This window comes from Dendrobates tinctorius, unplaced genomic scaffold, assembly GCF_039654945.1.
Source record: "Dendrobates tinctorius isolate UK_male_01 unplaced genomic scaffold, ASM3965494v1 ptg000043l, whole genome shotgun sequence".
In the NCBI taxonomy this organism is placed as follows: Eukaryota; Metazoa; Chordata; class Amphibia; order Anura; family Dendrobatidae; genus Dendrobates; species Dendrobates tinctorius.
In genome coordinates, this window is record NW_027361711.1 from 10,987,860 (window position 1) to 11,014,692 (window position 26,833).

The 26,833-nt window shown below is 45.2% G+C and overlaps 1 long non-coding RNA gene across 1 annotated transcript; it reads left to right on the plus strand.

Annotated features, from left to right (window-relative positions):
- The first annotated feature begins 4,554 nt into the window (after window positions 1-4,554).
- LOC141088946 (uncharacterized) lies at window positions 4,555-26,686 on the plus strand. Its single transcript, XR_012232105.1, has 2 exons — window positions 4,555-4,612; window positions 23,667-26,686. It is a non-coding gene; the product is annotated as an uncharacterized lncRNA (long non-coding RNA).
- The last annotated feature ends 147 nt before the right edge of the window (window positions 26,687-26,833 follow it).

Here is a 26,833-nt window from a genome sequence, read left to right on the forward strand (position 1 = left end):
CGTTTAAGCGAATAGCATTGTTGCTTGGGTTTTCCCCTCCGAGTATTTTGGCGTGCTTGGAGATTTAGTTTTCATCGCAGGGGCGTAACTAGAACTGATTGGGCTCCATAGCAAACTTTTAAACGGGGCCCCCTCAAAGACACACCCCTCCAGGAACTACATTTCCCAGAGGTCCATGCGGCAGGCAGCTCTGCAGAGAACTAATAGACAGTGAGGGCTCAGGGAAGGGGCAGGACTGAACTAGTCTGAAGCAATACACTCTGTGACTGGCTGCAGGCAGGGAGGCGGGCCCAAAATGTGCTTCGCTCCGCACAGCAGGCACAGAAATGCAGCGTAGGCTGCAAAATCATAGTGTACATTTTTTTCCGCCGGGGCCCCGGATCCCCTACACCAGTGGTCCCCAACCTTTTTTGCACCAGGGACCGGCTTCAAGCAAGACCATTCTTCCATGGCCCGGCAGGGTGGGGATGGAGGTGTGACAGGGGCTGGGTTTTGGTCATAAGAGGGCGGGGCTATGGACGCGGTAGTTTAGCAGTGCATACTTATCATTTAATTATAACATTTATAATGAGACTCAACTCACCATAGGTTTTGAATAAGTGGGAGCACCTGGCTTGTTTGTTTCTCTGTTTCAGTGGGAACACTGGGCTACTTCTACTGATGACTGTCACTGCTAATGATGATTGGAACCTACAAGAAAATGGAGCATTGAGCACTCCAGAAAAATTGTACTGGAGTACTGTACATGCTGATTATTTTCTAATCATCAGAAAATGTATGTGTGGTTCCCCCCATCCTGTCCAGCTCTGTGTGGCTTCCCCTGTTGTATGCATGGCTCCCCTGTCCCATCCTTGTATACATGGCTCTGCTCCCACTCTCCCATCCTGTATACATGGCTCTGCTCCCATCCTGTATACATGGCTCCGCTCCCACCCTCCCATCCTGTATACATGGCTCCGCTCCCACCCTCCCATCCTGTATACATGGCTCCGCTCTCACTCTCCCATCCTGTATACATGGCTCTGCTCCCACTCTTCCATCCTGTATACATGGCTCCCCTGTCCCATCCTGTATACATGGCTCTGCTCCCACCCTCCCATCCTGTATACATGGCTCTGCTCCCACTCTCCCATCCTGTATACATGTCTCTGCTCCCATCCTTGTATACATGGCTCCGTTCCCACCCTCCCATTCTGTATACATGGCTCTGCTCCCACTCTCCCATCCTGTATACATGGCTCTGCTCCCACTCTCCCATCCTGTATACATGGCTCTGCTCCCACTCTCCCATCCTGTATACATGGCTCTGCTCCCACTCTCCCATCCTGTATACATGGCTCTGCTCCCACTCTCCCATCCTGTATACATGGCTCTGCTCCTACTCTCCCATCCTGTATACATGGCTCTGCTCCCAACCTCCCATCCTGTATACATGGCTCCGCTCCCACCCTCCCATCCTGTATACATGGCTGTGCTCCCACCCTCCCATCCAGTATACATGGCTCTGCTCCCACCCTCCCATCCTGTATACATGGCTCCCCTGACCCATCCTGTATGCATGGCTCCCCTGTCCCATCCTGTATGCATGGCTCCCCTGTCCCAACCTGTATGCATGGCTCCGCTTCCACCCTCCCTCCCTTGTATATATGGCTCTGCTTCCACTCTCCCTCCCTTGTATATATGGCTCTGCTTCCACTCTCCCTCCCTTGTATATTTGTCTCCGCTCCCACTCTCCCTCCCTTGTATATATGGCTCTGCTTCCACTCTCCCTCCCTTGTATATATGGCTCTGCTCCCACTCTCCCTCCCTTGTATATATGGCTCTGCTCCCACTCTCCCTCCCTTGTATATATGGCTCTGCTTCCACTCTCCCTTCCTTGTATATATGGCTCTGCTTCCACTCTCCCTCACTTGTATATATGGCTCCACTCTCACTCTCCCTCCCTTGTATATATGGCTCCGCTCCCACTCTCCCGGCCTCCCTTGTATATATGGCTCCGCTCCCACTCTCCCTCCCTTGTATATATGGCTCTGCTTCCACTCTCCCTCCCTTGTATGTATGGCTCCTCTCCCACTCTCCCTCCCTTGTATATATGGCTCCGCTCCCACTCTCCCTCCCTTGTATATATGGCTCTGCTTCCACTCTCCCTCCCTTGTATATATGGCTCTGCTCCCACCCTCCCTCCCTTGTATATATGGCTCTGCTTCCACTCTCCCTCCCTTGTATATTTGGCTCCGCTCCCACTCTCCCTCCCTTGTATATATGGCTCTGCTCCCACTCTCTCTCCCTTGTATATATGGCTCTGCTCCCACTCTCCCTCCCTTGAATATATGGCTCTGCTTCCACTCTCCCTCCCTTGTATATATGGCTCCGCTCCCACTCTCCCTCCCTTGTATATATGGCTCTGCTTCCACTCTCCCTCCCTTGTATATATGGCTCTGCTTCCACTCTCCCTCCCTTGTATATATGGCTCCACTCCCACTCTCCCTCCCTTGTATATATGGCTCTGCTTCCACTCTCCCAGCCTTCCTTGTATATATGGCTCTGCTTCCACTCTCCCGGCCTCCCTTGTATATATGGTTCTGCTCCCACTCTTCCTCCCTTGTATATATGGCTCTGCTTCCACTCTCCCGGCCTACCTTGTATATATGGCTCTGCTTCCACTTTCCCGGCCTCCCTTGTATATATGGCTCCGCTCCCACTCTCCCTCCCTTGTATATATGGCTCCGCTCGGCTCCCCCATCCTCACCCATCATACTTACCCTCATGTCGCTGATCTTCCCTCCCGTCACTGAACTTCCCTCCCTGCATCTCGCGGCGCTTCAGCTTCTTCCTGTGCGGAGCGGTCACGTGCTACAGCTCATTAAGGTGAATGAATATGGACGCCACACCTATGGGAGAGGAGTGGCATCCATATTCATGACCTTAAATGAGCGGTACACTTGACAGCTCAGTGCTGGAATCTGGATGAAGCCGCCGCGCCGACAGGGACCGCTATGCAGGGTGAGTATCAGCTGCTACACAGTCGCCGGCTCCCCTTGTGTCCGCGGACCGGCAAGAGCACTGCAACGGCCCAGTGCTGGGCCGCGGACCGGTGGTTGGGGTATTTAAATTGCACTACCGGGTAGTGCCGATCGGAGCCGGGGACCCGGGCCCCTTCGGCTGCTACCCCGGTAGTTACGCCCGTTTCATCATCTTAGCTGCATGATTTGTGACTTGTAGACATGCTGAATACATGTGGGGAATGCCTGTTTGTTAGGGAATTGCCACATGTATTCAGCCTGTCCAGGAGCCTTAAATCTTGCAGCTGAGACGACGAAAACTAAATCTTCAAGCACGCCAAAATACTCGGAGATCACCCGAGTGTGCTCGGAATAACGTGAGCAACGAATATACTCGCTCATCACTAATTGCTACCAAGATCGTTTTTTCCCCATACAATATCATATTATCGATAATGTGCTGCTGATAACAATGATGTTTTGCAGGTATAGACGATCCAAGCACCCGATGAATTAGTGTTTTGCTCGTTTATTGGGTGATCACCGGCATGTTTACACAGGAATGTAAGCGGCAACGATTGTTCTCATGAACGCTCATTTTCCTATTTCCTATTCATATAAATAATCACTATCAGTGATAACTTGCATTTATGTTGTAATAACCCCTTTATCAGACACTGTAAGAGAAGATGTCCAATATCTGAGTATGTAGCCCCCCGCCATATGAACAACATAACAGTCTAGACAGATCTTGTTGCTCACTCCAAGATGCGGGACCGTCTGGTAAGCTTCAGAAGGAGCCAGTTCAGACGTACAATAATAGTCTCCAATTAGGACTAATGTAATTATAGATGCCAGGAAATATTCGGACGACACATTTTAATGTGTGTTTTCAGGATCTATTTTTTGCATTTGTTTTCACAGTAACTGAAATATTTTTATTTAACAGCTCAATATTCATCTGCTATAAATTGCATATACTTCAATTATTCATGCAAGCACCAGTGAGTCAGGATGTGTTTGGCCTCAAAAGCTTGGGCTGTTTAATCAATGGACGTGTATTTCTGTGTCTCAAAGTCTGATAGTGTGCAGCTCTGATCTATCATATGGATGTTACCCACTGACTACCCCTTATTCAGTAAGTGACAAGATAGATAGATACTGTAGATATGGGATTTATAGATAGATACATACATAAGAGAGTTGGATAAATACATAGATATTTGCAGCATAATGAGGGGACACATGAGAACTACTGTATATAACGCCATTGAGTATTTTATGCAGGATCTGTAACATTGCTATTGATGTACAAGGCAGAACTCAATGTTTTCTATCTCTTTTTACCTATGGGTAGGTTCATCCCATTCTATGTTTCAGGTGTCACTTCACTGGAACTCAGCCATTAAAAGTAATAAGTCTAACCAATCATTAAAATTAACGTTAGGGAAATCTGTGCCAATGAATTTTGAAAGTATGCACATGTACCTACGCCACGTGACACACGTGAGAAGCATTTCATTAAGTCACACCCAAGGCGTGCAAACAGCAAGGCGTGCTATGATGAATGAGCAGGAAGCTTGTGAACGATGCGATGAATCGTGGACTATGTAAGCTTGGGAATTAATTCCTTCAGTGTATAGGCTAATAGGAACCTTTGTAAGCTTATGTGCTTGATACAAACCTGTACTTCACTACACTCAGCGTAACCCTGCAGAATGCTTCTTTTACTAGTGTCGCGCAATGAATTTCATGTAATGACAAAGGCTTCTTACATTTTAACGTGAAAAGCAAATAGCAATATATATATTATACATACAGTCATGGACAAAAGTGTTGGCACCCTTGAAATTGTTCCAGAAAATGAAGTATTTTTCCTTGAAAATTATTTCAATTACACAAGTTTTGTTGTACATACAGGTGCTTCTCACAAAATTAGAATATGATCAAAAAGTTAATTTATTTCAGTTCTTCAGTACAAAAAGTGAAAATCGTATATTATATATGTGGCACTTCTGAGGTTTTATGGAAGCCATGATGGTTTGGGGAGCCATGTGATCTGCTGGTGTAGGTCCACTGTGTTTTATCAAGATCAAAGTAAGCACAGCCATTTACCAGGAAATGTTAGAGCATTTCATGCTTACCTCTGCCGACAAGCTTTTTGGACATGGAAATTTAATTCTCCATCAGAACTTGGCACCTGTCCACACTGCCAAAAGTAGCAATGTCTGGTTTACAAAACAACAGTATCACTGTGCTTGATTGGCCAGCAAACTCACCTGACCTTAGCCCCATAGAGAATCTATGGGGTATTGTCAAGAGGAAGATGAGAGACACCAGACCCAACAATGCAGATGAGCTGAAGGCTGCTATCAAAGCAACCTGCACTTCCATAACACCTCAGCAGTGCCACAGGCTAATCTCCTCTGTGCCATGCCGCACTGATGCAGTAATTGGTGCCAAAGGAGCCCTGACCAAGTATTGAGTCCATTTACTGAACATACATTTCAGTAGGCCAACATTTCGGATTTTAAAATCATTTTTTCAAGCTGGTGTTATAAAGTATTCTCATTTACTGAGATAATGACCTTTGAGTTTTTATTGGCTGTAAGCCATAATCATCGACATTAACAGAAATAAACACTTGAAATAGATCACTCTATTTGTAATGACTCTATATAATATGAGTTTCACTTTTTGTACTGAAGAACTAAAATAAATTAACTTTTTGATGATATTCTAATTTTGTGAGATGCACCTGTATGTTTGTTTATTTCCTTTGTATGTATTGGAACAACACAACAGGAAAAAAGGCAAATTCCACACCAACATTCAAAATGGGTAAGACAAAATTGTTGGCACCTTCCAAAATTGTGGGTAAACAATTTTATTTCAAGCCTGTGATGTTTGTTCAAACTCACCTATAGCAAGTAACAGTTGTGGGCAATATGAAAATCACACCTGAAACAAGATAAGAGGTGAGAAGTTGATTCAATCTTTGAATTGTGTGTGTCTATGCCACATTAAGCTTGGAGAACAGAAAGTTAGATGAGAAAACTGTCTGAAGAAAAATATCAATAATCTCAAGGTTACAAGTCCATCGCCAGAAATCTTTGTCCATGGTGCACAACATAATCAAGAAGTTTACAACCCATGGCACTGTAGCTAATCTCCCTGGATGTGGATGACAGAGAAAAATTGATGAAAGATTGCAATGCAGGATAGTCCGGATAGTGGATATGTAAAGCAGGTAAACGGATGCAGTAACATAAAGGTGCAGAGCAAGGGTTAACAGGAGTGCGGTTTAATTAACAATAATGAACTCCTCGCAGAGAGATAACAGGAAGGGGAAGACAGGTTAAACAGTATAAACGCAACAGTCTATCAACTTTAGGTTATTGTGACTCCACTGTCTTTTAGTTGCCTGTAGTCCAATAGATGATGTAATGCCAGCAGAGGCCAACATTGCGTCTTCAGGCTTTCCCACCCAACACACGGTCATGCTTCTGGCGGCAGCGGGCCGTCTCCGGTTTTGCCCGCTGAGCACAAGTCTCTCCTCAGCGTGTGCACCCCTGCGCCCCACCAACAACTGGATGCATGCACCACGATGTCTCACTTGGTGCTTGTCCCTCGGTACACCCGCCGGTACCTGAACACCTGCACCGCGCTGCTTCACTCGGCGCCCATCTCTCTGTGCCCAACGGTACCCAGGAGTCCTCACTGACCATGTCCTGGGTCTCTGCTCTGCACTTCAACTTGCTCTGCAGCATGAAGAGGGTCCCTGCTCTCTCTGTCCTTCGGCAGGAACTTTCTGCCTTTTCCAGCGCTAAACCCTGCCTTCTCCCCTTACTTACCATGCCCCCTCCTTTCAGGTCATCGGTTCTTTCCATCTCCTCTTTCCTTCCCCCTGCAACATTGGACGTGGCCCAGGCAGTTCCGGACCCGGTGTCTCAGAGGTAACCCACAGCCCGGTCCTCTGCCTTACAGATAAACAGCCTCAATTAAGTTCCAAAAAGTTCCAAAGAAATTCAAGCTGTTCTGCAGGCTCAGCGTGCATCAGTGTCAGAGCGAATTATCCATTGACATCTGACTGAAACAAAATGCTATGGCAGGAGACTCAGGAGGACCTCACCGCTGACACAGACATAAAAAAAGCTAGACTGCAAAATGTACTTGAGTAAGCCAAAATCCTTCTGGGAAAGCATATTGTGGATAGGTGAGACAAATATAAAATATTTTTGATAAATCACATTATTCTACTGTTTACCGAAAATGGAATGAAACCTACAATGAAAAGAACACAGAATATACAGTCAAATATGGTAGAGGTTCAAAGCTGTTTTGGCGTTGTCTTGCTGCCTCTGGCTCTGGGGGCCATGCCTTACTGCAAGGCATCAGTAAATCTGAAGATTTTGGGTTGTATTGCAGTGCCTAGAAAGCTGAGTTTGCATCCTAGGTCATGGGTCTACCAGCAAGACAATGACCCCAAACATACTTAAGGAACTGTTCATCTCTTCTTCAATCCTCCCCATCCACCTCACCTCCGCCTCAAAACTGTTCCTTAACATACAATCCTCTGTCTCCAAACACAGACAGCCCCCTCATGCCCTCTCCTGCTCCCACCTGCTAACACTTTCTCTGCTCCTTCTCACTGCTGGTGATATCTCTCCAAATCCTGGTCCTCCTCACCACATTCCCACAGTCATTTCTACCTCCCATCCACGCTCTATCACAACCTTCCGTAACCTCTCCAACCTTATACCCATTCACCCAGCCCCCGCTTCCCCAGTCCCACTAACAGGAGCTCTGTGGAACGCTCGCTCTGTCTGCAACAAGCTTTCCTACATCCATGATCTTTTTGTTACTACCAAACTCTCCTTCCTCGCCATCACCGAAACCTGGCTCACCCCTTCTGACACAGCCTCTCCTGCTGCACTTTCGTATGGCGGCTTCCACCTTTCTCACACCCCCCGCCCCAGCAGCAAACATGGTGGAGGAGTTGGTTTTCTCCTGTCAGATACCTGCTCCTTCACCCCAATCCCACTGCCACCCTCTGTTACCCTCCCTTCCTTTGAGGTGCACTCTGTGCGCATCTACTCCCCCTCCAACCTCCAACTGGCTGTCATCTACCGCCCCCCAGGGCCAGCCACCACCTTCTTTGACCACTTCACCACCTGGTTACTTCATTTCCTTTCCGCGGACATCCCTACTATCATCATGGGCGACTTCAACATCCCCATTGACACTTCCCTCTCAGCTGCCACTAAACTTCTATCTCTCACTTCATCCTTCGGCCTCACTCAATGGTCTTCTACAGCCACCCACAAAGATGGCCACACACTGGACCTCATCTTCACCCGCCTCTGCTCCCTATCTAACCTCTCTAACTCACCTCTTCCTCTCTCTGACCACAACCTGCTCACATTCTCTTCCCTCTTCACTCCATGTCTACAATCCCCACCCCACAAACTTTCACACCCTCACAGGAATCTTAAACACCTTGACCTACACTCATTCTCCGAATCCCTCCTCCCTCTTACAGATATAAGTTCCTTACACAATGCGGATGACGCTGCCGCTCTATATAACACCACAATAGCTGTAGCTTTGGAATCCGCTGCCCCACTTACACATACCAAAACTCGCAAAATCAACAGACAGCCCTGGCACACCAGCCTGACCAAAGAGCTGAGGCGAGCTTCCAGGGCTGCTGAGCGCAGATGGAAAAGATCCCACTCCAACGAGCATTTCATCGCATTCAAACAGTCCCTCACTACTTTCAAGACCACACTCGCCACAGCTAAACAAACCTACTTCTCATCTCTCATATCCTCCCTGTCTCACAACCCTAAACAGTTATTCAACACCTTCAATTCTCTCCTCCGCCCCCCAGCACCTCCTCCCTCCCCACTCATCTCAGCTGAAGACTTTGCCTCATTTTTCAAGCAGAAAATTGATAACATCAGGGACAGTTTTGGTCAACAACCCCCAGAGCCCTTCCTCCCGACTTCCCAGCCCTCCACCTTCAAAACCAACTTCTCCACCATTACAGAAGATCGACTCTCCACTCTACTCTCAAGATCACATCTCACCACCTGTGCACTCGACCCGATCCCATCCCACTTCATCCCAAACCTCACCACAGTCTTCATCCCAACCCTAACCCATCTCTTCAACCTATCACTAACAACTGGTGTTTTCCCCTCAAGCTTTAAACATGCCTCCATCACACCTATCCTCAAAAAGCCCTCTCTTGACCCATCCTCTGTATCTAGCTATCGCCCTATATCACTTCTCCCATACGCCTCCAAGCTACTGGAACAACACGTCTACCTTGAACTGTCCTCCCATCTCTCTTCTTGCTCCCTCTTCGACCGCTTACAATCTGGCTTCCGGTCACACCACTCCACTGAAACTGCCCTTACTAAGGTCACCAATGACCTCTTAACTGCCAAGAGCAAGCGACACTACTCTGTCCTCCTCCTCCTGGACCTGTCGGCTGCCTTTGACACAGTGGACCATTCCCTATTATTACAGACCCTCTCATCCCTCGGCATCACAGACTTGGCCCTCTCCTGGATCTCATCATACCTAACAGACCGGATATTCAGCGTCTCCCACTCACACACCACCTCCTCACCTCGCCCCCTATCTGTCGGAGTCCCACAAGGTTCAGTCCTAGGGCCCCTGCTGTTCTCTATTTACACCTTTGGCCTGGGACAGCTCATAGAATCTCATGGCTTTCAGTATCATCTTTATGCTGATGACACACAGATCTACATCTCTGGACCAGATATCACCTCCCTACTAACCAGAATCCCTCAATGTCTGTCCACTATTTCATCCTTCTTCTCCACTAGATATCTGAAACTCAACATGGACAAAACAGAATTCATCATCTTTCCCCCATCTCATGTGACCCCCCCTACGAACCTATCAATTACAGTAAATGACTGCCCACTCTCCCCAGTCCCACAAGCTCGCTGTCTCGGAGTAATCCTTGATGCTGATCTCTCCTTCAAACCACATATCCAAACCCTTTCCACTTCCTGCCGACTTCAACTCAAAAATATTTCACGCATCCGTTCATTCCTCACCCAAGAATCTGCAAAAACCCTAGTCCATGCCCTCATCATCTCTCGCCTTGACTACTGCAACCTCATGCTCTGCGGCCTCCCCTCAAACACTCTCGCACCCCTCCAATCTATTCTAAACTCTGCTGCCCGACTAATCCACCTGTCCCCCCGCTATTCCCCAGCTTCTCCCCTCTGTCAATCCCTTCACTGGCTCCCAATTGCCCAGAGACTCCATTACAAAACCCTAACCATGACATACAAAGCCATCCACAACTTGTCTCCTCCATACATCTGTGACCTCGTCTCCCGGTACTTTCCTGCACGCAACCTCCGATCCTCACAAGATCTCCTTCTCTACTCCCCTCTTATCTCCTCTTCCCACAATCGCATACAAGATTTCTCTCGCGCATCACCCCTACTCTGGAACTCTCTACCACAACATATCAGACTCTCACCTACCATCGAAACCTTCAAAAAGAGCCTGAAGACCCACCTCTGCCGACAAGCCTATAACCTGCAGTAACCACCGATCGACCAAACCGCTGCACGACCAGCTCTACCCTCGCCTACTGTATTATCACCCATCCCTTGAAGATTGTGAGCCCTCGCGGGCAGGGTCCTCTCTCCTCCTGTACCAGTTATGACTTGTATTATTTAAGATTATTGTACTTGTTTTTATGTATACCCCCCTCACATGTAAAGCGCCATGGAATAAATGGCGCTATAACAATAAATAATAATAATAATAATAATACTTCAAGAAGCACCCAGACATGGATGAAAACAAAGCGCTGGAGAGTTCTGAAGTGGCCAGCAATGAGTCCAGGTCTAAATCATATTGAAAACCTGTGGAGAAATCTTAAAATTGTTGTTGGGAGAAGGCACCCTTCAAACATGAGAGACCTGGAGCAGTTTGCAAAAGAAGAGTGGTCCAGAATTCCAATTGAGAGGTGTAAGAAGCTTGTTGATGATTATAGGAAGCAATTAATTGCAGTTATTTATTCTAAAGGGTGTGCAACCAAATATTCAGTTCAGTGTGCCTACAATTTTCTCTGACCATTTGGGGGATTTGTGTGAAATTATGTCCAATTCACCTTTTTTTTTCCTCTGTTTTTTTGTGTTGTTCCAATACACACAAAGGAAATAAACATGTATAAAAATATGTGTAACTGCAGTAATTTTCTGGGAGAAATACTTTATTTTCTGGAACAATTTCAAGGATGCCAACACATATTGCAAATAAATGAAGGCAGCCAACTATTTTGTAAAAATGTGAATTAATAGCACATTAGGGCTTAGCGGCATTTCGGTTCAACTGAGAATCTTTTTCAAGCCTTGTACGAAGGAGTGGGCCAATATCCCAGCTGCAGTCTGTACAAACTTGATCATGAACTACAGACAAGAATGGAACCTTTTGGCAAGGCACATCAGCTCTATGTTCACAGATGGAAAAATGAAGCATATCAAGAAAAGCACACTGTCCCTACTGTGAAACATGGAGGAGGCTCTGTTATGTTCTGGGGCTGCTTTGCTGCATCTGGCACAGGGTGTATATAATCTATGCAAAGTAAATAAAATCTCAAAACTATCAAGTGATTCTAGAGAGAAATGTGCTGCCCAGTGTCAGAAAACTTGGTCTCAGTTGCAGGTCATGGCTCTTGCAACAGGATAATGACCCAAAACACACAGCTAAAAACACCCAAAATGGCTAAGAGGAAAACAGTGGTCTATTCTGAAGTGGCCTTCTATGAACCCTGACCTAACTCCTATTGATCATCTTTGGAAAGAGCTGAAACATGCTGTCTGGAAAAGGCGACCTTCGAACACGAGATAACTGGAGCAGTTTGCTCTTGAGGAGTGGGCGAAAAATACCTGTCGAGAGGTGCAGAAGTCTCATTGACAGTTACAGGAATCGTTTGATTGCAGTAATTGCCTCAAAAGGTTGTGCAAAATATTAAGTTAAGGGTACCATCATTTCTGTCCAGGCCTATTTCATGAGTTTTATTTATTTTTTTAAGTTCTGTGGAAGCATGGTTGAAAAGCAATGTCTGACTTTCATTTGTTCATTTTTATAGATATTTGATTTATTACTACTTTTGTCAGATTCAAGTTATGTCTGTCACCATTGTAGGTTTTTCTGTCATTAAACGAAGGGTACCAACAATTTTGACCACGTGTGTAAGTGGTCTTCGTAACACTAATTGAATCATTAATTCACCTTTATAACTTTATTCTGTAGACATTGACAGTGCTGATTTTTCATGTTAAGGGCCTGTCACACTAAGAGATATCACTAGCAATATCGCTATAGCGTCACTGGTTTTTGTGACGTTTTAGCAATATTGCTAGCGATATCGCTATGTTTGATACTTACCTCCTACCGCTCCCCGCTGGTTATCGCTGATCGCGCGAGAACGTACTGGACCGTTTCTCGTCGTCGGCTTCCTGCTGTGGAGACGAGCAACGCGTGGACGCGGGTGGGAGGATGTCAGGATCGCCTCGTCTGACAGGTAAGTAGCGACCCCCAACCCCTGCGATGTCGCTGGTGAGATCTGCCTGTGTGGCAGCTCACTAGCGACCACTTAGCGATGCACCAGCAATCCTGACCGCATCATATCGCTGGTCGGGATCGCTGGTGCATCGCTAAGTGCGACAGTTCCTTAAGACATGTTTCTGTAAAGTAGCAAGAGGAAAAGATATGATCAGTTGATAACCTTTTAGATAGAGTAATCTACTATAAGATTTTAAGCCATTTTCTTAATCATAAAGTGATATGATCAGGGCATCTTGTGCCATGAGATGAGATGAGCTTCTTTCCTCTTAAAACCTCCTCCTTAAAGTGGTTTATTGTGTATAGAGCTGGCCCAGGAGCTCCACATAGGGTAGTTGGTGGCTATATTACATACCTAGTATCTTTCTCTAAAATCAGCAACCAGAGCTAAGCACCTATTACTGCTGCTAAACATTTAGATGTCACTTTGACAGCATCATTTAAATGAAGAGGCCTCCTGTGCTTGTGAACACTGGATCCCATCAGTACCCGTGACAAAATCGCTAGGTACCAGTAAGTTATCATGGCAGTCAGAGGCCTACAGAAGGCACCTCTTGCTACCATATTGACTCCTGTCATGAACTCATTTTCTGCTCCACCAGTTGAGAGTTCCCCTTCCATTCTCCCTCTGGTGGTGACAGGAGGTAGTGCGGTTGGTTTAAGTGGTAGTGATCTGCCACCTGATGAGGAAGATAACGATTGGATCTCTGGAGTATCAGACTGGATATAAGACGGCCGACACCCTATCCGGGTGCTGGTGATTCAGTCTGCTTCTCAGGTCCTGGACTTCAGCTCTCTTCCAGTCTTCTCAAGTTAAGTTTGTTTTTTGCTAATGTTCACACTTGTGCTTGTTGGTCAATTCAGTTTGTTGTGTAATCAGCCTGCCCCTGCTGGGGTTATGCTGAAATTCCACTCCTATTAATCAGTATTTGCCAATCTGCTTTTTGTCCCTTATTAGATTGGCCTCTTTTTTGCTCTGTCTCAGAATATTTCAGAGTGCTGATATAGGTTTAGAAGTCTAGTGACTTCAGGGTTAATTTTGCTATCAGAAGTGCTGGACAATATTTTTGTAGTTTGTTTTAGGCAGATTGCAGACAGTGTCTTTCCTTTTCTGTCCTTTTTAGTTAGCTGGGCCCCATCGTTTGCTCAGCCTATTTTCCTGCCTTTGTTTGTATTTTTATCTTGTTTCACCGTCAATACATGTGGGGGGCTGTCTTTCCTTTGGGGTCTGCTCAGGGGCAGTTAGCTTTCCTCTTTTCCTGCTTTAGGCTTATGTAGTTCTCCGGTTGTGACGAGGCGTCTAGGACCAACGTAGGAACGATCCACGACTGCTGCTAGTTGTGCGGTTAAGATCAGGGATCTGCAATCTGCATAGTTACCAACTTCTCTGGTTTTCTGAGACTTAGCTTGTTGTCTTGCTTTTCCTCCTCGGTTTCCCATTCATAACAGACTCCCATTGGCTTAGCATCATTGGTGATCATGATTTATCCTATATGCTGAAATGCTGCTGTATTGTAGTATGTAGTATAAGAAATCCATTCTAGGGGAACTAAAAAAAAAAGGAACAAAATAACAAAAAGTTATAAAAATATATGCAAAAATTCAAATTACCTCCCTTTTCTCATTAAAAATAAAGAAATTAAAAAATAAACATATTTAGTATTGCCGGATCAGTAAAAGTCTCTCTATCATGTTATCAAAATGTAAAATTATTTAACTCGCATGGTAAATACCTAAGAGAAATAAAAATCAAAATGACTAAATTTAATTTTTTTATTGCCCCCTCCCAAAAAAAAAAAAATTCAATAAAATGTAATCAAAATGTTGTAAGTACTCCAAATTTTGGTTACACAAAAACAAGTCATCACCCAGCTCTGTTGATGGGAAAAAGATATAATATTACAAGTCTCAGAAAATGGCGACACAAAACAAATGTTTTTTAAGAAAATTCTGTTTTGTTTTTCAAGAAAATTCTGTTTTGTTTTTCAGCGCTAAACTGTGCAAGTTTAGTATCATCATAATCACTCTGATCTGGGAAATCATGTTGATAGGTCCTGTTTATCACACAAGCGTAAAATCAAACCCCCTCCAAAATATAAAAAGAGGTGGAAATTCCATTTCTTCAATCAGCATCATATTGCATTGTGGTAAGGGGTGCCATTTAAAATTTTGCCTAAGGCAGCAGGAGAGCTAGAATGAGTATCAAAAGAATCATTAATATTCTTTTTTTTTGGATCAAGATTAATATAATGTAATATAGGTGCACTTGGGCATTCTTCCAAGACATCTATTCTGAGAGTCTCCATCTTCATTGGACATATATGCACTGGCTTGGATGAGTGGGTGGACACATACCGATAGCATGTTAGTGTGGGAGGACGGGAGGCTGAACTTGAAAGCATTTCCAATGCCAAGGAAGCAGGAGTGGGCTCAATTACTTACATCAGATGAGTTAACGGCTGGACATTAATAGCATCAATGAGCTTTATGGTAACATATGAGATGTGCAGATGTATGGGAGTGAAGGGAGTGTAAGGTGACAAGGCAAGATGGCTCGAGAAGCAGGCAGCTGTAGGAACTTATTGGAAGCTTTTCATTGATGTGCCATGTCAGCGAGTCTTTCACTCAGTTCTTGGCAGTCGTACAGCAGCAGACTCTCAATTATATTTTCTTGTATCCAAAGATTTGAGATGCTTTAGGAATTTGTAATCTTGAATTAAAAATGTAATTTCATTAAAGACGGTGTACGTAAATAGCGCCACCACCAAACATCGGTGTATGTAGGTAATTGGGTTGTCCTCTACTAACAGGTTGTTAACAATTCTATTCAGCACTTTTCTTAATTACATAGTTGACATGTAGGAGTAATTCACATGAGCAGTTTTGCTGCTTTTTTTCCTCCTCTAAATGAATGTATCCAAGGAGAAGTGTAAGAAATAGTTTGCCTTCCTTTGTTTTGCTTTTTCTTGTGTTCGGCTCAAAAAAACAGTGCAAATTTAGAATGGCTTCATGATCACAATTTTTTCATAAGGTTTCTTTCATCTTGTAACAATTTTGGAATATAAAACTTGTTTTTTCTAGTGTTTTTTTTTAAATTGTCTGTCTTATCTTTATTAAAAGGAATCTGTTAGCACCCTTTCTGATTTTCTATACTTTTCCATGTTTCTGTCTCTTAGTTGTTTCAGAGCACGAAACAAATTTATATATTAGCTAAAGATAACACAAGTAATTAGAAAATGCAGTTTTTACATGAAAGTCTTTATTAATGGAAAAAGAAATCCAAACCTACAGGGCCCTGTGTGAAAAAGTGATTACCCCCTAAACCTAATAACTGATTGGGCCACACTTAACAATGAATCATTTGTGATATCTGGCAATGAGTCTTTTACAACGCTCTGGACGAATTTTGGCCTACTCTTCTTTACAGAATTGTTGTAATTCAGCCCCAATGCAGTATTTCCGAGCATGGACAGCCTTTGTGAGGTCATGCCACAGCATCTCAATTGGATTAAGGTCAGGACTTTGACTAGGGGCATCTTGCTCCTTAAAATTGTCGGTTCGGTCCAGTGGCATGGCCAATCATCAATAAACACTTGAAATAAATTACTCTGTAATGGCTCTATATAATATATGAGTTTCACTTTTTGTATTGTATAACTGAAATAAATTAACATTTTGATGATCTAATTTTGTGAGAAGCACTTGTGTGTGTGTGTGTGTGTATATATATATATATATATATATATATATATATATATATATATATATATATATAAACAATGTAAAAAACATATAGCCAGCTCACCATAAAGGTGAAACCATAATGGCTGAAACATGTAGTCCCTTGCTGGAATGTTGAGTTCCTCACATATTTTTTATATGATTTGATGGATAAATAAAGAAGAAGATTTTATAATTCTGGTGAACTTTCATCTTTTTGCTGGATCCCAATTTTCTTACATTCATATATATATATATATATATATATATATTTTTTTTTTTTCATTCATTTTAGGTCGTAATTCTCTTCAAAATTGTCCATATTAGAGTTTACACTGTATCGTCAATCTCTGAGTGCTATGCCTAGTCTTAATATTAACATAGTTATTAAGGTTGAAGGAAGACTTTAAGTCCATCTAGTTCAACCCATATCCTATCCTAACCTGCCCTAACATGTTGATCCAGAGGAAGGCAAAAAAAAAAACCCATGTGGCAAAAAGTAAGCTTCACATTTGGGAAAAAAATTCCTTCCCGACTCCACATATTGATATTCTGAACCAAACTAGACTGTTCTAGGCCTGAGAAAGCAAGTTGGGCATAATACTAATATCTTAAATCAACCCCAAACTGCTAACTGGTTTGTTTTAAATCAGCTTTTATTACAACATAAAAACTGCTGTTTTATTTTCACTATTCACAAAAAAAAATATTCCAGTTTTCACAGCTATCCTGAGCATATACAAAAGGATGACAATTCTAGTTTTTCTGCAGCTCACTTGTAATCGTTTCTACATTGACTAGGACATGGTGAGCAGAAGGTGTGGATTTAAGGGGAAACTGTCACCAAATTTTTGCTACTGATAAGATTCTATATAGAGGGGCCTCTCCTATCTTGTTACTGTAATAATCTGTCTTCACCGAATACAGATTTTACTCATTTGTTGTCAATGACCTTGCGTTATCCTGGATCTCCTCATACCTTTCTAACTGCATGTTTAGCGTTTCCTACTCCCACACTACCTCCTCATCTCGCCCTCTCTCTGTTGGTGTCCCTCAAGGCTCTGTCCTAAGACCCCTTCTCTTCTCAATCTATACCTTTGGCCTGGGACAACTCATAAAGTCCTATGGCTTCCAGTACCATCTATATGCTGATGACACTCAGATCTACTTCTCTGGCCCAGACGAAACCTGAAAACCCATCTCTTCAAAAAAGCTTTCAACCTGTAATGACCACGCGGCCAACTCAACATCATCGGAGCTACTGCAACCCCCGACCTACTGTCTCCTTCCCCACCATCCTGTAGAATGTAAGCCCGAAAGGGCAGGGTCCTCTCCCCTCTGTACCAGTCTTTCATTGTTAGTTTGTTTACTGTAAGTGATATCTGTAACTTGTATGTAACCCCTTCTCATGTACAGCACCATGGAATCAATGGTGCTATATAAATAAATAATATTGATAATAATAATAATATTACTCATGAACTGAGAATTTTTAATATTAATGATCTGTCCAGGATAAGAGAGGCAGATTTCTCTAATGAGGTATATTACAAAGTTGCTTATTTTGATGTGTACTATGGATTTATGAATGGTTACTCTTTACGCTACATTCACACATTCAGTATTTGGTCAGTATTTTACATCAGTATTTGTAAGCCAAAACCAGGAGTGGGTGATAAATGCAGAAGCGGTGACATGTTTCTATTAGACTTTTCCTCTTATTGCTCCACTCCTGGTTTTGGCTTACAAATAAATACTCATGGAAAATACTGACCAAATACTGAACGTCTGAATGTGGCCCTAAGCTTTCAGATTGTTGTGTTGGGAACTAATTCCAATTTCTTTATTAGAGGAAAATAGGAGTAGATCCAACAGGAAGGGAAGTAATGAAATGCAATTTGGGTGGGATTGTGTGTCCACCTACACACTACAGTCTCAGAGTCAACTTAGAATTGTCCCCTTTGTTACAATATAGTATTAGATATTGGAGAACTCATATCAAAAATGGCCCTTAGATTGATTTGGTATTATGTATACTGAAATTCTTCTGAATTATGACTCATGATGAATGTCTTTAACACTATAGACTATAAAAGAAGCTGTAGGCCTGCACTGACCTGTAATACATGTTTTCCACTTATATAAAACAGAATTTTGTCTTCAGGCATTCACCGCTGTGACTAACAAGTTGCGTTCCTTCTGGAAGTCACAATACAAAAGAGTCTTAAATGTCAGTAACTGGTTCAGAAAATTACTCATCTGTTTGTTAAATAAATGCCAAGCGTCCTAAGACAGTTTTTAGGACCTTCGTAAACTAATTTTACTGCTACAATACATTGATATAAATTCCAGGGTCTTAAAACAATCATTAATAAATTCCTCATTTCTGGAGACGGGGGGGACTCTCTTGGTGGGGAAGAATCATGGTAGTAAAATCATATATATTTCCAAAAATACTGTACTTACTCAGATCACTACCATTAAAAATCTATACTTCTCAATTCATTTGGCAACTCATTTGATTAATAAAAGTATGAGTTTCCATGGAAAACACGAAATTGTCTGGGTGACCCCAAACTTTTGAACGGTAGTGTACATCAATGTAACCAACAATTCAGTACTTCAAAATCTGAGCATCTCAGCTATAGAATGCCTAAAGTTCACATCTGCTGGCTTTCAAGTAGATCCTCTAGCTGAAAAATACCTCTCTGTAAACATCATTTATTAACATGATCTCTTAGACCATGTTCTCACGTTGCATTTTTTCTGCATTATTTTTCTGCATGCACAACCTGTTAACCTGGCAGTAAAGGCGCTGCTTACAAAAAGCAGGTATTGCTGAGTTTTTGCTGCATTCTTGTTGTCTCTTGTGCATGTTGATAAAGTTTAGTGGCCCATAAAAGGTTTTGGTTTGCACCAAAAATGCAGCAAATCTGATACCTGCATTTTTTTTTGCTGAGTTTTTGCATTTACCCATGGTTTCCTACCGGTGAAAAAACACTGAAAGAAGTGACATGCTGTAGTTTGCAAAAATGCAGCAGTTTTCCAAATCAGTCCAGAAAATAAACCAATGTGTGTGCATGAGATTTCTCAAATCTCAGACTTTGCCGGTACTGTAAAACGTAGCTTAAAATTTGCATTAAAAAAAGAAGCAAAAAAAAACCCGCTGTAAAAACGCAACATGTGAACATAGCCTTACAGGTGGACAGGAACTTTATCTGTACTAGAAACTTCCATGTCTAATGTGGAAAATAGTAGAAAATTCATATTGGCACATCCAGATTTAAGGTAACTTTCATATACGAATTGCAAATTATTTAAGACATTGATTACAATTTTGGGAAGTTTTTTCTCGATGTATTCAGGTCTTATTGGGCATTCCTGCATATAGTAATCTAGCAAACCCCCTAGCTGAATTCACATTACCCCCTTCTTTCTTTATGCAAGTTTCCTTGCTATGGGTCTGGTGTAGTTTTCTTTCTCTGAGGTTTGACATCCTTTTACTGCTTGTGGTTGCGCTCCAGGATTTCGCCATGGTATCTGGGGTCACTTCCATGCACAGATTTCCTATTCTTCAAAACAGCAGGTGCTAACAATGGCAGCCATAAATCAGTTATCAGGGTTTGTAAGTGACTCACCTATTATTCTAGGCAACAAGGACCATGTACAAATAGTAGTTTGACAAGGTATCATTTTGTTATTCTCTCAGCTTGTACACTTGACCACATCCTCTTGTCTGCTCCCTGTCCTCCGCCTGTCCACCACTGCAGGTCCACCATTGCCAGGACTTTTGCTCTATCTGAACAGCCCACTTTGTACTGTGACTTGCTGGTATCTTCTCAGCTACAAATCAGTTATTGGAAACAAAGACTATTGGTAGGGTAGCAACTTGGGGACTCCCTGTGGGAAAGTGTTACGAAATGATAATCCCTTAGAGTGAGTTCACACTAGGCGTTTTTTCAGCGGTTTTTTTTTTCTGCAGCAAAACCTGATATCTTGGCTGTAAAAAAGCTGCAGAAAAAAGCATGTTTTGCTTGAGGTTTTTATGCCTTTTTTGTGCGGTTTTGGCACGCTAGATTTGTCTCTTGTGCATGCTGATAAAGTTTAATGTCGAAAAAACAACATCCTATTCCATAGAATCACAGGTTTGGCACAAAAAAAACCACAGTAAAACCTGATACCTGCATTTTTCGTGTGGATTTTCAGCATTTTCCTACCACCTATTCATTTCAATAGGTAAGAAACGCTGACAAAAAGTACCAAAAGCGCTGACAGAAGTGATATGCGCCATTGTGCAAAAAAAACAAGCAAAGCATGGGCGTACCCACCGTGGGGCGGGGGGGGGGCAGCTGCCCCCCCAGAAGCAGAGGCGCGCACCTATCATGAAGAGGTCACCTGTTTTTCCAGCAGCCGGCCCTTTAAATCTTCGGGTACAGCGGCTTTACAGCAAGCAAGCATCAGTGAGTCAGTGCCAGGTGCCCTGCACATAGGGGTTAAGAACGCCTGACGTTGAACGTCAGGATGTTCTTTGTGGGCGGAGAGAGAGGGCTCTGCTCTCCCCATCTCCCGCCCCTGGCTGCAGCGCGCCGATGAACGTATCAGGTCAGGCATCCGGAGGAGTTCGTAGTACTCGCGCGCTCCTGAGGTAATCGCTGTTATTCTATTCAGTCAATGACGTCATGCTGGGTCTGGGTGATTGAGTGCTGGCTGTTATGATGTATATACAGGGGCAGGGGGCTGGCTGTGGCTGATGTGTATATGCAGGGGCTGGCTGGGCTGATGTATACACAGGGCCTGGCTGGGCTGATGTATATACAGGGCCTGGCTGTGGCTGATGTGTATATCCAGGGGCTGGGGCTGGTTGTGGCTGGGCTGATGTATATACAGGGGCTGGGGGCTGATGTATATACAGGGTCTGGCTGTGGCTGGGCTGATGTATATACTGGGGCTGGCTGTGACTGGGCTGATGTATATACAGGGGCTGGCTGTGGCTGGGCTGATGTATATACTGGGGCTGGCTGTGGCTGGGCTGATGTATATACTGGGGCTGGCTGTGGCTGGGCTGATGTATATACTGGGGCTGGCTGTGGCTGGGCTGATGTATATACTGGGCCTGGCTGTGGCTGGGCTGATGTATATACAGTGGCGGGGGGCTGGCTGGACTGATGTATATACTGGGGCTGGCTGGGCTGATGTATATACAGGGGCTGGCTGGGCTGATGTATATACAGGGGCTGAGGGCTGGCTGTGGCTGGGCTGATGTATATACAGGTGGTGCTGGGCTCAGTGGGCTGGGGCTGGACCTGGTGATGATGTATACACAGGTGGTGCTGGGCTTAGTGGGCTGGCCCTGGTGATGATATATACAGGTGGTGCTGGGCTCAGTAGGCTGAGGCTGGACCTGGTGATGATGTATATACAGGTGGTGCTGGGCTCAGTGGGCTGGACCTGGTGAGATATATATATATATATATATATATATATATATATACACACAGGTGGTGCTGGGCTCAGTGGGCTGGTGAAGAAGTATATACAGGTGCTGGGCTTAGTGGGCTGGGGCTGGTGATGATGTATATACAGGTGCTGGCCTTAGTGGGCTGGGGCTGGTGATGATGTATATACAGGTATGGGGCTCATTATACTGTATGGAGCAGTTTCATTCACCTTTTCCGTTCTAAAATTTTACAACTTGAACGACCATGGCTTGCCCCCCTCCCCCCAGTTTTGAGCCCGGGTACGTCCATGAAGCAAAGCACAAAATCCTGATGACAAAAAAGCAAGCTGTATACATGAGATTTCTGAAATCTCATAGATATAACTGGTTCTGTAAAATGCAGCTGAAAATTAGCATAAAAAAGCATAAAAAAAGTTGCAAAAACACCTAGTGTGCATTTAGCCTAAGGGTGTGTGCACACGCTGCGGATTCTGCTGCAGTTCCGCAGCGGTTTTGGCCGCTGCGGACCCGCAGCAGTTTTAGCTGCAGTGTACAGTACCATTCAAATGAATGGTACAAAAAAAATGCTGTGTAGACGTTGCGGAAAAATCTGCGCGGATTTGCTGCGGTTTTGAAACCGCAGAAAGAATTGACATGTCAATTCTTTCTGCGGAATCCGCAGCGGTTTCCTATCTCCACCGTTGTGGAGATGGTGAATCCGCAGGACCAAACCGCAGGCAAAACCGCAGATAATCCGCAGGTCTTTTGACCTGCGGATTATCTGCGGTTTTTGCAAAATCCGTGCGGCTTAATCTGCAGCGGATTCCGCAGCGTCTGCACACACCCTTAGACTTTACTCTCAGGTTTAGTCCAAAACCACATTTATTAGTAACCTAATTGGGAAAACACAAAAAAGAACCAGCCTTACCAACACCAGGTCAGATTACCAATCCGCTAGCAGGATGCAGTAGACCCCCATGATAAATGCAGGGGCGGCACAGGTGCAAAGTACTGATGAAGCCACCACTCACAACCTACCAATTCATGTAGGAGGTAGCTGCCTCGTATTAAAAATGCACACAGATGAGGCTTGATTAGGGCACCAGTCACACAAGTACATGTGACACACAGCGTCTGGCTTACAGCCTATTGATGACGCCCATACTATTAGATCAGGCGAGCTGTCCAGCAATATATGAGTGCACCCCACAGGGCAAATACCTCAATTCACCTAACCATCACCAAAGTGCCTGACTACATCCTGCATGAAAATGAATAAAACGTGCAATAAAAGGATGAAGAATTATGTATAAAATGCATGAGGTATTGGTGGATAGTTTGGCCAAAGACGCAAGCTTTCATCTCTGGGGGGACTGCTGGAGTAAGATTCGCCTAATTCATAAATAGGTGCACACCCAGTCATTACGTGAGCTTCCACGAGTAAAGTGACTCCAGTGGGAATGTTACTCCAGTTAGGGCTTCGCCATGGCTCGTCTGTCCAAGCTTTGCCCATTGAAACCACCAAAGGATGCTAAATTGTTGTGCCACATTGAGACGTATGTTCAAAGCAAATTTAGTTTTGTAATGGAACCTGAACTTTATTACAAAGCCCCAGATGCAGCTATGACGCTAGCCTCGGGGGGCAGGGGGGGTGGAGTGCCTCCTGTTCCTCCTGAGGTCGCGCGCCTTCCTCTCTTGCACTGGAGAGGTAACGACCCGGAAACCCCTGATACTACTCCTATATCAGGCCGCCTCTCCCTGCTAGCGGCGCCTGATTATCACTTTTGCTTTGATTGTGATTCTGGCCCGTTCGTCTATGTACGCTCCTGTGTCCAGTCTGTTTGTAGCTCACCTGCCTTCTCCACTGTCCTCTCTCCTAGGATCGGGAGGTCCGTGGTCGTGTTCCGTCCTGTCCTGTTCCCGCACCTGAGACCGCTCTGATCGTGCCTGCTGTCCCCATCTCGCATGTGTCCCTGACCTGACCGCCATCCGTCTTCCTGCTCCGGAGGAGGTTCCCACCAGCATCCCCGGCCTGTGGCCGGCCCCTCTATACACTCCCTGGGTACCAGCTGCCGTGGTAATAGTTACCCACGGGCCTGCCCCAAACACTCCCTGTATAGGGGGTGGTCCACCTGGTCAGCTCGCCCCCGGGAGGTTCAATGCCACGGTCTAGCGGGTCCACCCCAGGAGTACCTAACAGTAAACAGCGGGTATCCAGGAGCCGCGCGGCTCTTAGATACCCGATGTTTTACATTAGAAACCAGCGTGCTCGCTGGTCCTCATCGCTGAAGGGGGAGTCGCCACAGAGGTACTGCACCTCCTCCTGAGGTGTGATACCCCACCATCCAGGTAAGGTGGAGACACCTGACCACGCTCCAACACCTGCATCTCACACAACATAGTAGTGTAGCAAAGCACCCTTTGGTGGCTCCCTGCTTGGAACACGAAGCGTGCTGGGAGGTGGGTGGAGTTAGTTGGCACTAAAAGAGCGGGAAGAGTTTAGGATTTGGGGGAGTCTGACAGAGTCAGTGGAAGAGTGAAGATCCCCTGAGTGGGATGGATGAAGGACGTGCTGCAGCCGACCTCAGTGACCTGGGTCCGATGGCACAGGAAAGAGACATTGATAGAAAGCCTGACTCTCTCCATAAGAAGGAAGGATTAGTACAGAATGTAAGGAGAGGAGGACTAAGGATTAGGGTTAGAGCAGAACCCTTCCCAAGTTCACAGCGCAAGGCCGGGGTCCGGTCCCCGAGGTTGTATGGATACTAATGGTCCTGCAGGAGACACCGGAGGAATTGAAGTTGTCACCACTTTATTCCCACACAAGACTTGGGGGCACAACAGAGTGAGCCGGGACAAGGTAGCAAGGAGTCCCTGAAGTAGGCTACAGCTGTCTGCCGTACAAGTAGAGTTCATAAGAACATCTGACAGGAGGAACTCCAGTGTAACTCAGTACTGTGAGTACTTCACTATAGGCGCAAATGGGAGACGTTCAGAAACGGCACATATGTTGGTGGAGTGTTGGAAGGGAGTACTTCATCTTGCCTGGAAGTTGACTGAGCCCCTGACCTGGAGGACACGGTACCGAGGCGGGCACCTGTATGCTCAACAGACTGTGAGTAAAGCTTTGAAACTACATGCCCTGGTGTCCTCCGCTAATTACTGCGCCAACCCACTCAGCACTGCTACATCTCGGTGCTGGACATTACGCTCTCTCCCTTAACATCTATCTTCTTCATCTACACTGCCCTGGGACTACAGCCCTGCCTGTGGAGGGCTACACCATCATCGCTGCACCACACCATCTGTCCCAGAGGATCTGTCTGCAGCGTCGGCTTAACATCTTCATTGCCGAACACCACAGGTGGCGTCACGAATCATTCACTCATAAACTTTATTCCATCACCTTTAAACCCCAATGGATTTACAATGGACGCCCAGGGCCACGGACCGCAGCTACCGTGACATCTCCCATTGAAATCCACCGGGCCCGGCTCCGAGTACTCCACGGCCCTGGCAAGGGCGACCCAGTCCCAGCGATCCCATCCATGTCGGTTCGTTGCTGTCTGTGCTGGTTGTCATGTTGCTGAATGATGGGAAGTTTATGTGTGGGGTCAGACTGAAGAGAAAAAGCAGGACCAGAAGGAGAAATGCACACCACCAATATTTTTGCACGGATCAGGGTTAACAGTGTGGAATATGATTGTTCTTGTTTTTACTTGTTTTTAAATTGACATTGTTGTTAATAAAAGCTTTTTTCCTTGTATTACATATATTGGTGGTGTGCATTTCTCCTTCTGGTCCTGCTTTTTCTCTGTGACCATAGATTTGCACCCCCGCCATCTTATATGTGTCTAAATATAAGCAGTGCGCCCTACCTTTTCATTTTCATATGTGTGGGGTCAGGACTCAGGAGGGGTTTACAGGGTGGATGTAGCAGAGCTGTGTGTGTAAAAGGTGTATAGAGTGTATAGAGCGGAGATGTATGTGTACAAGGTGTACAGAGCCTCGTGTGTACAAGGTGTACGGAGCGGAGCCGCGTGTGTATGAGGTGTACGGAGTGGGGATGTGTACGGAGCAGAGCCACATGTGTACGGAGCAGAGCCGTGTGTTCCGAGCGAAGCCGCGTGTGTACTTGATGTACGGAGCAGAGCCGTGTGTACGGAGAGGAGCCAGGTGTACGGAGCGGAGCCGCGTGTGTACTTGGTGTATGGAGTGGAGCCGTGGGTGTACGAGATGTACGGAGCGGAGCCGTGGGTGTACGAGGTGTACGGACCGGAGATGTGTACGGAGCAGAGCCGCACATGTACGAGGTGTACGGAGCGGAGATGTGTACGGAGCAGAGCGCATGTGTACGAGGTGTACGGAGCAGAGCCACATGTGTTTGAGGTGTACAGAGCGGAGATGTGTACGGAGCAGAGCCGCATGTGTACGAGGTGTACGGAGCAGAGCCGTTTGTTTACGAGGTGTATGGAGCGGAGCCAGCGGGGGATCACTTTGGACTTGGGGATGTCGACCATGTGAGCGGATCATGATATGTCCTGCACCGCGAGGCTCAGGTGAGCACTACAATGGGAGCCAGGCTGCTATAGTATCTTTCTTTCTTTCTTTCTCCAATGTAGCCCCCTTCAAAAGGTATAATACAGCCCCCCAAAGAATATAATGTAGCCCCTTCAGAATATAATGTGGCCCCCCCTCATATGGTTTCATGCTGCCCCCCTCATGGAGTATCATGCTGCCCCCCTCATGTGGGGTATCATACTACCCCCCTCATATGGGTATCTTGTTGCCCCACCTCATATGGGTATCATGGTGCCGCCTCCCCCCATATGGGGTATCATAATCATGCAACCAGGACTCACTGTATAAATAATAATAAAAAAAACTATACTTACCTCTCCTCCTTGCTCCCACGCTGATTTTGGCGACGGTTCTGCTCCTATGTCAGGAGCTGCGCTGCAGTCAGACCTGCACACAGCGGGGACGCGATGAAGTGACGTCATCGCGCACCCGCTGTGTGTCAGAGAAAGAGGGTAATAATGGGAGA